Source organism: Paroedura picta, chromosome 6, assembly GCF_049243985.1.
Source record: "Paroedura picta isolate Pp20150507F chromosome 6, Ppicta_v3.0, whole genome shotgun sequence".
Classification (NCBI taxonomy): Eukaryota; Metazoa; Chordata; class Lepidosauria; order Squamata; family Gekkonidae; genus Paroedura; species Paroedura picta.
In genome coordinates, this window is record NC_135374.1 from 87,766,756 (window position 1) to 87,778,792 (window position 12,037).

A 12,037-nucleotide genomic window follows, 5' to 3' on the forward strand; every position below is an offset into this window, starting at 1 on the left:
TGGGATGCCTTAAAGTAGAGAAAAGCAGAGTATATGCTCTTCTCCTCCTCTTCCTGCTCAGTTCTATCACTTATTTTTATACTTGTGTTTCAAGAAGAAATATTTAACCACATTAGTTCATAAACTTGGCATTTTTAAATAGCACATATGTGTAGGGAATTCCTACACACTTCTGCTTTGAAGTAAGTGATGTGAAAGACCTCCCCCAGGAACCCTGGAATGCCGCAACTGACCCTTAAAGACCAATAGTACAGTTTTATGTAAGGCTGCTCCAGGGACACATGTTCTTGTAAAAAGAATATCAACAATAATGCAATTAAACTCCAGTAGAACCAAAGCACAGTCAATAAAAATCCAACTGGGTTCCATCTATTTCAAAAGCTCTCTAGAAAAGTGGTTGGGATCCAAATAACAAAACTGTGCATGGGGAGGGAATTGTATATGCACCCATTACCTTCAATTTTCACCCAGCTGAAAAACAGCTTTCCTCTGACAGAATGAAATGCCAAAACAAGCAATCATATCTCTAATTTCCAGAACAGTTCTCTCCAACACAGAAGCAATACACCTTTCTTTGTAATATACTCTCCAATCTTGGCACCCCCAGAGAAAGATAAAATTTTAGTGCATCCTCTATATGCTAAAAGGGATGACATGCAGCTTGGGTCAGCCATAGCGCCAGCCTTTCTGCATGGTAGGCAGGTACCTACTTTGAAGAACTGGAGGCTGAGGCTTCCAGCTTTCCAAAATTGAAAAGATGAACATACACATATGTAAGATGAAGTACTAGAAGGATCAGACCTCCCTCTCCATGTGAGGTAATGTGTCCTACTAATAACAACCTTTGGGGGGGAACCTGATTATGTATGAATCTGCCTACTCAACTGTAAAGCAGGGGTGAGGGTGCATGAACAGTTGGGCAAAGAACAAAATCCAGCATCATCTGTGGCCTTATCTTGCTGTTCTCCACATCTCGATGATTTTCACTTCCCTTCTTTTTCCTTTGTGTTGCATGCTGATAAAGATTTTCCATTAGTTGGGCATAAAGACAGTATTGTTTTCATTCTTCCCCATAATTTGATCATTGTAGTTTTCATACTTGTACAATACGAAGAGATTTTAATCTTGACATGAACTCCATTAAGAGTAAGAGACAGCTAAGACTTGAAATCACAATTGGGTTTATCTGAATTTCTTCATGACATCAAAGCTGCTATAAGAGAGAAGATGATGGAATGTTCTGTATTTTTCTTGCAAACTGCAAGTATTTGTATTGAACCAATCAGTAGTGATAGGTCTGAGAGAAAATACTTCAGATTATTTCTTATTAGATCCATAGTTTGTAAGAGTACTAATTGTCACTGTTTTGTATAGTTGTTAAGATGAATCGTAACCTGTATGTATTCTGGCCCAGGCTGACCAAAAGTTACCAGAGTTCACTCAGAGGTAATATTGTGGACAAACGGAGACAGCACATGCACTGCGTGGCTCACAGAATCCAGTAGCACTAATCCAAAGAGGCCCATTAGGTTCTAAGGAGAAAAAGGGCATCCAAGAGTAATTCCCATGCGAATGATTATGGAAATGATGCTATGATGCCCACTCCCAACACCAGAGTGAGAGTTCTTTTGACTTATGAGAGCAGAATCCAAACAATGGATCTGATATCTGACAAACCCAATGCCATCCTAAATATTTAGCATCTGTGCATGTACCAATCAATGATGGATACTGTAAGAGCATGGAAATGCGAAGCATTAAAACCTTTTCTCCAGCCCTGGCAGGTCGAAGATCACAGTTTCAGCCATCTTTGCTGTGCTGTTCTGATCTCCCTATTTTACACAAAATAAACTTTTCTCTTTGATTCATCCAGTTTTGTTGCCTGACTTATTTTGGATTATTGGAACTTTTGTTATTTTGGCTTTTGTACAAAGATTTTAGGCCTAACAGTAGCACATACAGTACTTGCCATGGTTAATGGACATAAAGTTTCCCAGGCAAAAATGAAATTTTAGTTATCAGGCAATGGGATACCAATCTGGTTTTGGTACAGCAAAGGAAATCCTGAAGCGCTGCAGGACAGGTGAAAATTTGGCCCCAGGGTATCTTGGGTGTTCATTATTCATCATATAGATTTTGTGGTAATGTCCAAATTTCACTGCTGATCAGCCATTTTGTTGGTAAAGATCACTGTGATAATCGGTTCATACATACTATTATTTATCAACTGCCATTCCATCTGAAGATGCTTACAACAGTATATGATTTAAAATAGATAAACCAATATTGGCTAGTTTAGTTAATATAAATCAGAAGTTTGCATGAAATCACCTCTCTCCTCCCTCCTCCTTCTCGATCACTAGTCTTGTGCTGATGTAGCATGTCAATAAGAAAAGTGTCACATGAATATAGAGGCAGAGGTTAAAGAAAAAGGGCAGGAAAGAAAAGGAAGAAACACTACAGCTTTGTGCTTTGCCTCAGCCTAATACACAAGCAAAGCAGGCTCTGTCACCTGAATACCTAAAGTTGCCTTATCCTAGTCCTGTACAGAAAAAGTGCTTGTGCATATGTTTACTCCCAATGATCAGTGATGCTGCATTCCTAGCATGGAAAACTAGACTTTCGTTCAGGATTTTGTGCCTAATAAAATTATAGAAGACTTCTCTTAATGACTTGCAGTTCCAAGAGACATAAGAAATGGAACGGAGTCATATTAAGTCTGTGGGTTTGGTAAGACCGCCTGAGCCTCCGGGGAGGGCGGTATAAAAGTATGATAAATAAATATAAATAAATAAGACATAGACACAGTTTCTTCGGAAACAACAGATCTTTATTAACATGACTTCAACCAGAAACACTGAATAGAGAACATGGGACTATAGTGAACTTATATACAGTCACCAAGGACCCTTATTGGTCCTTAATGGAGCCAACATTAAGGCAACAGTTCATTGTTCTAGGCAACAGTTCATTGTTCTAGGACGTCATTGATTGGCTAAACTACAATGCCTGCAATGGAATAGACGTACACACAGTTCAATGCCTGCATACATAACAAGTCATACAGAGATGTAAATGAAATTATGGGGCTTTGGCACATCAAGGCCTGGGACTATAAGGGAGTTTTGCCTTCATGTTCTGCCTCATTACCACAAGAAACTTGGTGTGCGTGTGTGAGTTGCTTGACTTTGAGCATGTACTGGCTGCAAGAGTGCATGCTCAAATGTCTTAGCAACACACCTGAATGGCCACACAGGATCATACCAATTGCAGGCAGTGAGGGCATTCAAGCAATGGCAGTGAAGGATGGCTAAGTTCAGTAGCTTGTCTTGTTCCTCAGTGTGGATCTTTGGCTGCAGCCAATTGCTTGGGCCAGGTGAGTGGGGGAGAAAAATTAGCATGGCAGCAATAGCAAGCTCACATTGTAATGCAATCAAAATAAAGAAAAAAAGAAAATGTCCCCCCCCCCCCAATCCCTTGATTCCTATGGCGCTCAAATCACCCAAGCAAGGGGGGGGGTCCTTGCATTGATGCATGCAGAAAGACAAAGCACATCGGCTGCTATTACACAACTGTTTTCTGCATTAAATTTATGAAGTGCCTTTTTGCACCCTAAAAGTTGTGTTTAGATGCTGGAGGGGAAGACCGGAGAGGCAGGGCATGTGTGGAACTGACTTTCAACTTTCTGGAGCATCCCCAGGAAGCTGGTGCTTATGCTACAGCAGATTAGTGTTGCAACGTGATCCTGTTCAAAATAAAAAAATACGGAGGGGAGGGCAGGAGGAGGGCAGGAGGAGAGGCAGACTATTGGTTGGAGTTGATACATCATCATTTGAGGCAGGAAATGGAGGAGGGAGCCAACTCAACTTTTGAGCTTCAACATTCGGTAAATATGAATTCCCTCCCAAGGGAGGGGGAGGAATTCCAGTTTTAACAGCATTCGCAAACTGGGAGCACATTCAGATATGCACCTAAATAGCAAGATTTCAGTGTAAAATGCTTTTGATTCTGCAGAACATTAAGGTGGCCATTGCAACGTTTTTAGCAGGTGGAAACGGACTCAGTGATTGCAGAGGTAGGGGGGCTTATGTTTTCTCTCCCTCCCTGCACTGTCAGTTAGTGTTCAGACAGTTCATCTGTTCAGGGATACTGAGTGATCTATCATGGTCAGTTTTATCTACTCCAACTGGCTGTGAATCTCCAGAATCTTTCCCATCCCATCACTCACTAAGAGATCCTTCTCAATAGAAATGCCAGGGACTGAATCTGAGAATGTCTGCTTGCAATTCTCTACCCATGGCCCTTCCCTTATTACAAAAATATTTTGTGGGCATCAGCCTCCTTAAAATCAGAGTGCTCACAAATCAACAGTCTGCTGCCTAAGTACAATTATGTTAAATAACTACACTGCTCAAGAAATTGCAAGCATATATATAAACTTTGCAGATTCAGGATACATTGGGTTATCACTGTATTAGTTATTGTTATGATTAATTAGGTTGCATTAACTGAAATGACTGTGATTAAGCTTAAAAGGAATATTCAAGCCATTCGTTTTAAATAATTTCCTGAAGACAAAGACTGAATGTTTCAGCCATCCTTAGATATGGAACAAAATAATAAATACAGATGTTTTGAGAATCAATCTGTATTAACATGCATACCCCATTTTTATCCAGACAAATTCTTAATGCCAGAGAAGAAAACCATAGCTTAGCATAAACTAGTAGCTGTAATAAAATGATGAACAGCACTAACAGCTTAACATCATAAGGAAACAGATGGAGAATCTTCCTCCAGAGATCATTGCATCTAGTATTAGGGAATGAGTTTCTGGACATGCACAGGGTGAACAGTTCAAGCTTGAATTACAATGAGGTTTATGACACTTTTTTGTTATAAATGTAAGGATTTCATGCCTTCCTCTTAGAAAGCACTGCCGTTACACCATTCATCTGTTCCACTGAAGACACGGAAAGCAAAATCTCAAGCTGTTCAAGTACGCCCAGAACCATCAAGTGACTCATTCTAGGAGTGCCCTCACTGAGTGTAGCAGTATGACGATGCCATCCTCTGCCTTGGAAAATAAGCAGAGAGCCAGCTGTAACATTGGGTCTGTTAGAAATGCATTTGGTCTGCATGAGTGAGACTAAACTACATACATTAAGTATTAGCAGACCTGCCTAACTCTAGTTACTTAAACAATTGTGTAGGTCTCATCAACATATCATGAAAATTTCAAAACGGTGAGATTTCTATGCCTACCTATACAAAATGTTATATCATTATCAAATGGTTCAAGCTTAGAAGCAGAACAGAAGCTGATTCCACTACAAATCACAAGTTCCTTTTTTTACTACACTTTCTCTCATTGTTTCCCCAGCTGTGAAAAATGCCACAATGGCCTCCCTAAAGTCCCCCAGAATAACAAAACTCCCACACAAAAATCAGACTCTTAAGGAGCAGGTCTGAATGCAATCCCTGTTTGCTATGAGGTTTGAGAATAATCAGAAAACGCAATTTCTCCCCCTCCCCTGGGAGGGAATTTGCAATTATTCAACGAGTAAGTGCAGGATTCCAGTCTGCTTCCTCCTCCATTTCTGGCTCAAGTGATGATATATTAACTCTGCCTACTATCTGCTTCTCCTCCCGTCCTCCCCTCCTTTTAATTTTTTTTTTATCATGATTGCATTACAACACGAATCTGCAGTAAAAGTGCCCACTTTCTGGATACGTGCCAGAAAGATAGAAGTCAAAAAAGAGAGCTCCACATCCACCACCACCCCCGCCTTCCCCATTTCCATCTCCATCATCTAAATGCATATTATGATTTAAGGTGCCACGGAGCACTTTGTAACTTCGGTGCAGAAAATGGTGTTGTGTAATGGTGGCCAACGTGTTTTGTATTCATGCATGTATTGTGACTGAGCACATATCAACACAAGAAACACCCCCCCTTGCTTCGGTATTTTGAGTCCCATGGAAATCGAGAGGTGTGGGGCATGTGACTTTTTAATATCTTTAATTTTTTATTGCATTATGGCACATTATTGTGCATGCCCAGGCACCCCCCCCCAAAAAAAAAATCCAGAAAGGCATGACAGGAGGCACAACTGCCCAAGCTCCTGAGAAAATGCAAAACACATGCGGCAATTGGAGTCCTGAGCACTGGAGGGAGAAAACCAAAGATGCGGAGTGCAAATTTGGAGTCTACATTTAGAATCCAATGTGATGAAAACATGCCAGCAAATCGTAACGTATATTCTGTTCCACCACCCTTCTACCAAGGACTTCAAGTTGGCATATATGTGACCCCCTTTTAAGCTCACAACAAGAAGACAGACCATGTAAGCTTGATAGCCAAAGAGGGATTTGAGCCTAGCCTACTAAAACACGATGAAGGTACCATGTATGGACCTGGAAGTTGGCCCCGATGAGGCAAATAGCAGCTCTGTAGATCAATTTTGGTCAAAACAAATCTCATGGGGATGATTCCCCTTCCCTTTCCTCATGTTGTTGTCCTGATCTGAATTGGGCATCTGTCTAGATAACAGGGGAGAAATTTTCCATTTTGGAAGGTGGACTCTATGGCATTATACCCCACTGAAGTATCTCCCATTCCCAAACCCTATAGTTCAAAGGCTCCACCCCCAAAATCTCTGGATTAACCTGTAATAGGCAACTGTATCACTGACTGAACTGGACCTCTACTTCAGAATCTGGTTTTGGGTGATGAGTAATAATAATACAGTATTCTTGATAGTCAAACTACAGATAATGGATACTGTTGTGTATATGCATGCAGATGACTTCCCCGTTCGCCATAAAAGAATGGGTGATGGTCTAATTTTGCAAGGAAGGAGTGTGTGGATATGGGCAGCAAAATTCCTCCCTTTCTCTGTCTTTTCTTGCTGTGCTCAGTTGCTTTAAGCAATTTGCTCCTGAGTCTGGCTCATGTCTAAGAACAAATTACACAATATGGTTTTTAAGGAGTGAGGCCAGACCTGATTTCATTTTCTTCAAGGCAGCTGCAAGTAATGGCTTTTAAAAACTCTGCAGGGGTCCAATTCCGCTCAAGACCACAGTGCCAAGGGTGGGGGAGACTCCTGCCTCTTACCCCCCCCCTCCCACACACACACACACTATTTTCCTGAGTTGAAACAGCCTCAGAAGGAAATATTTGCTTCATTTTGGAGTGGCAAATATGTTTTCGTTCCAAAGTGGGGCACATGACATTTTCATTTAAAGAACATGGGACTGTTTTCAACTACATTTCCGTATGTGTTTAATTCTTTGTTTACTATGAGCTCAATCACACTTCAAAGAAGATAAGAGGCAATTTAAAACAGCCAGCTTCTCCAGGCCAAGCCGTCCTACCAACCCACCCACCCATAATGTTACCTGCAGAATTGCTTGGAAGGATCTGACCCTATCTGGAAATCTTGCAACCCCATCTAGCGAGGAGGTTTCATTAGTCTGTATGATTAGCAAAGCCCACTGTTCTGTATTTGATGTGAAAGATTCTGCGCGATTCCATTTTGAAGCTGTTTTTGCTTCTGGAAGGGGGCGGGGGCTGGTGATCATATATGGCCATGCCTTGAACGGAGCAATACAAATTTTGGCAACCTTGAAAATATTCTTTAAAAATTGTTAATATTTGGGTTTTCATACATTCGCCACCTAAAAATTATAGAATCCTGATCCATCAGATGGATAAAAACAGACCCTTTCTAGGCACGGCCCTTTCCCCACATATTACAAATTCTTTTAAAAACATTTGAAGGGGTTAAGTGCCATTGACTAAAAACTGAGAAACTGTCTCTTAGCAGTAACACATCTAGAAAACAAAGATCCTGGTTGTGAAATACCCTTCTGTACTGAAAATGGGATGTTTTCACCCATACCAGCCTCTCACGTGCCTGATAACAGCTACTATTAAATGAATAACTGAATATAAACAGCTCCTCCTAGAATTTCTAAGAATGTAACACATTTTCAAAGGATGTCAGGTTTTTTATTATTTTGGACCAGAGAAGCTTCTGAGTAATCAGTTTACAGGCTTGTAGATAACATTCAATTTTCACACCAGGCATCTTGATTTGCATTGCTTCTTCCTTATATAAACATTTGACCATAAATAAAATCTCCAAATCGGTGCATTTTGTAGTGTACTCCTATTTCAAGGTATTTATTTGTTTGGTAATGCATTTTAAGCGCACGAAGCCACTGGAGCCAGAGAAGAGCTATGATTTGGCGACAGAATACCTGCTTAGTATGCAGAGGGTCTAAGTTTCAGCCCTCAGCACCTCCAGTTAAAAGAAGCAGATAGCAGGTGATGTGGGCAGCTTCTGCCTGGGATGCTGGAGAGTCGCTGCCATACAGAGCAGACTGCGGTGAATTTTGTCAGATCAATGGCTTGACTCAGTATGAAGCACCTGCATGTGGAACAAAACTCATTTTTCTGCCTGTCCCAGAGCTGGAAGATGCTTGTTGCATAATGATTTCTCTCTTTGGGGGGGATATAATTTTGCCATGTCTATACCAAGCTGCTTCTGAATGTTCCATTTTCATCCACGTTTTCTGATCGGGATAGAAATAAACGAGATTCCTCATTTGAGCAGCAGCTTTCTATGCTGTGTTGACTCTTGTTCTTCATCCATCTTTCAAATGCTTAAATGAAGTCCTTGTGTGAATTCTATTATTTTTTTCAACCCTCTGCTAAGATAGGGTTACCAACCTCCAGGTGGTGGCTGGAGACCTCCTGGGATTATAACTGATTTCCAGGCAACAGAGATTAGTTCACTAGGAGAAAATGGCCATCTGAGTGTGAACTCTATGGCATTTTATCCCACTGAAGTTCCTCCTGTCCACAAACCCTGCCCTCTCAGGCTCGACTCCCTTAATTAAGATATTTCTCAACCCAGAGTTGGCAATCCTACCCTAGGGTCATCTACTTTTTGTCAAGCCACAAGGGAAAACCTCCTTAGTCAGTCCTCACAGCGGAAATATCACTGTGCATATTTACAACACTCCCCCAGTATCCCCTTATGTCTGTCTGTTCCTCGGAAAGAAAATAATGAAATTCCATAGAATGGGATCCCCACCCCCAGTTGCCGTCACCATTCTGAAAGCAGTAGGATGCCTCCAGGGCCCTTTCCGCACACATGGGATAATGCACTTTCAATGTGCTTTGGCAGCTGGATTTTCCTGTGCAGAACAGCATAATCTACTTCTACAGTGCACTGAAAGTGTATTATATATTGTGTGCAGAATAGGCCCTGGTTGCAAACCAAACAATCACTTCCTTATCCTACCAGACTCTTCTAGTATCAGCATTCTATTCTGCACTGCATTCTGGGGGTCAACCCCACACAAAGAGTCCATAAGACTCCACAGCAAACTTTCTCAACTTTTTACCATTGAGAAACCCCTGAAATATTCTTTCAGTTTTGCGAAACTCCAGAAGTGGCACAATCATGCAGAATATAGTTGGGGAGCATAGCTGTGTACATGCCCACCTGAGGCCCCCTCCCCTTCCCATCTCCTCTAGGCCCGTCATTGGCCACTGTGGGAGGACGGGTGGTTACATCACTCAAAAGATGTTTAACAAATTTAAAAAATATATTAAACATTTATTAACACCCACCCATTTAGGAAACCCTTCCAGGGCCATCAAGAAACCCCAGATCACAGGTCTTCATAGGGATGCAACATCAGTTTAAAATTTAAAATTAAAAGTCAGTGAATGATTTCACATTTTTAACAGCTCATGGGGATTATTATTTAACTCTGATCTACTTGACAAAATACACTAACAGATTTCCTGCAAAGCTAAAAGAAGCACCATATTCAACAAATCATATTGGTATGATTGCAGTTTAAAAGTGGGTCAGAATATTTTGCAGGATAAACATCCTCCATTCAGTATTCAGAAGTATGTAGGTCAGCACTTGCCCAGGCAATCTGGATTTGTAAAGGAAACAGTTATCAAGTGTTTTTATTTTCTCTTTGGTGGTTTATCAACAAATCGATCAAAGGATTGGGCTGATGCAGGAAGGAAAGCCAAAAGCATGCAAATCCAGACAGGAAGGCCAGTCCCTCGTATTTAAGGAACCTTGGATAAAACAAGTGTTGCACATTCTTTCTTCCCCAGTTCTACATAATGACGTGCAGCCATCCATTCGCAGGCAATGATTGTAAAATCTGTGCACCTGCAGCCCAAAAGAAAAAGAAAATACCCACAAGAATCCCCGATTCAATTCGCAACTGAAGGAAAGGGCACAGAGAGGTGCTTGTAGAAGTCCATTTAGAGATCCCAGTATGAGCCTTAAATATACTTTCCAGAAGAACTATAAAACTTTGCTGTGTGGACTAGCATTCAATAACCAAGATTAAGTGCAGGTGTTTTAAAATTTAATTTAATTGGGTAATATAATTTTGCTATTTTAAAAAAATGTTATTGTTATTACCTACTCCAAGCCTTAGAAAGAGTTGGTGTAGAAATTGAACATGCTACACATTTATATAGTGCCATGCAAATTGAAGCAGGTTTCTCCATACTTCAAGTTAGGTAACATAAGAAACCAGATTATTGAGCCCTCCAGGCACAGAACTAGAGTAATTTGGCATCTCGAGCAAGAAATGCCTGTTCAACACAAAATAAGCTTAGAAAACCCATAGAGACAGCTGAGCCTAAGTCATTTGCTATCACGGAGAATAAACACCTGTCAAACTTGGCTTGGAGAATTCTTTTCTGATCTTCCAAGTAATCTTCAACACATCCTGCAATTTTACTTATTCTGTAATCCTTTTTTTTACCTCATGCAGTATATATCGGTCTCCTTCTCCATTTTATCCACAGAACGACCCTGTATGGTAGGGTAACTTGAGAAAAAGTGTCTCAAAGTCACCCAGCAATGTAATAGCACAGTGGGGATTTGACCCTGCCCTCTCAGGCTCGACCCCCTAATTGAGATATTTCTCTATCCAGAGCTGGCAACCCTACCCAACACTTAACCAATATGGGAAACTCTTAAGCATTTCCCCAAATACAGTCACCCGTGTACTTATTCAAGCACCATGGAGAGCTCATAACACCCTGATTCTCCAACAGCTTCACTGGCTACCAATCAAATACCGGATCACATTTAAGGCGCTGGTATTCACCTTCAAAGCCATATGCAGTCCTGTGCACCTCAAGGACCATCTACTCACCTATACTTCCTGAAGAGCGACATGCTCTACCTATTCCAACAACCTGGTGATCCCTGGGCCCAAAGAGGTCCATCTAGCTTTGACCAGACCAGAGTCTTCTCATCCACAGCCCCAAACTGGTGGAACGAGCTCCCTTAATGAAGGTTGATATGGCATCACAATACCACAACCAAGTGAAACAGCCATCTAGTTTTGTGTACCATTCAAGCCCTGGCTCCATCCATCACACACCTCCTGCTAGTTGTCATGCTGCCTTAACCTGTTCACATTTCTTTCACCCATTCCTCATCTCTGAAAGGACAACGGCAGTCCTCATAATCCGCAGGGTAGGTGAATTTGGCTGTAGGGAGAAATGTCAGCTTTGTTATATATTTGATGCCACCAAAATCCCCCTGCTGTTGGAATAGCAGAATGGCAGAGGTCAAAATTATTTCCTTACAGGGATCAAAGAATAGCATTAAATCTTTTATTAAAGCACCCTGTCAGCTCCTTAGTATTCACTAGCATCCATACAGCTCTGGCATCAGCTGTACAGCCTGACTGTATATAAGACATTAATTTATTTACTTGTATTTATTAGGGGAGGGGAGACCAAGTCAATGGAAGCAATGACTTTAGTAGCCAATGATCTTTGTACAACTGGCTAGAAATTCAGTACTAAGGAACATTATAGTAGAAGCAGTGTGAGGATTCAAATTGCATCCCTCCTTGGAAGAATGATTATTATGCCAGTAGAGCAAAGATGTCCACATTTAAGTTTTCACCTTAGCCACTGAAAGATATCATTTATTTCCCAGCTGCCATTCTGAGAGAGATAGATAAC

At 41.1% G+C, this 12,037-nt stretch overlaps 1 protein-coding gene and 1 long non-coding RNA gene across 2 annotated transcripts in view; one reads left to right on the plus strand and one right to left on the minus strand.

Annotated features, from left to right (window-relative positions):
- The window catches only part of AFF3 (ALF transcription elongation factor 3), a 388,206-nt gene that overhangs the window by 343,339 nt on the left and 32,830 nt on the right, over window positions 1–12,037 (minus strand). The window lies entirely within an intron of this gene.
- Window positions 1–12,037, plus strand: part of LOC143840236 (uncharacterized) — a 59,825-nt gene that overhangs the window by 23,660 nt on the left and 24,128 nt on the right. The gene's annotated exons all lie outside the window — the stretch shown is intronic.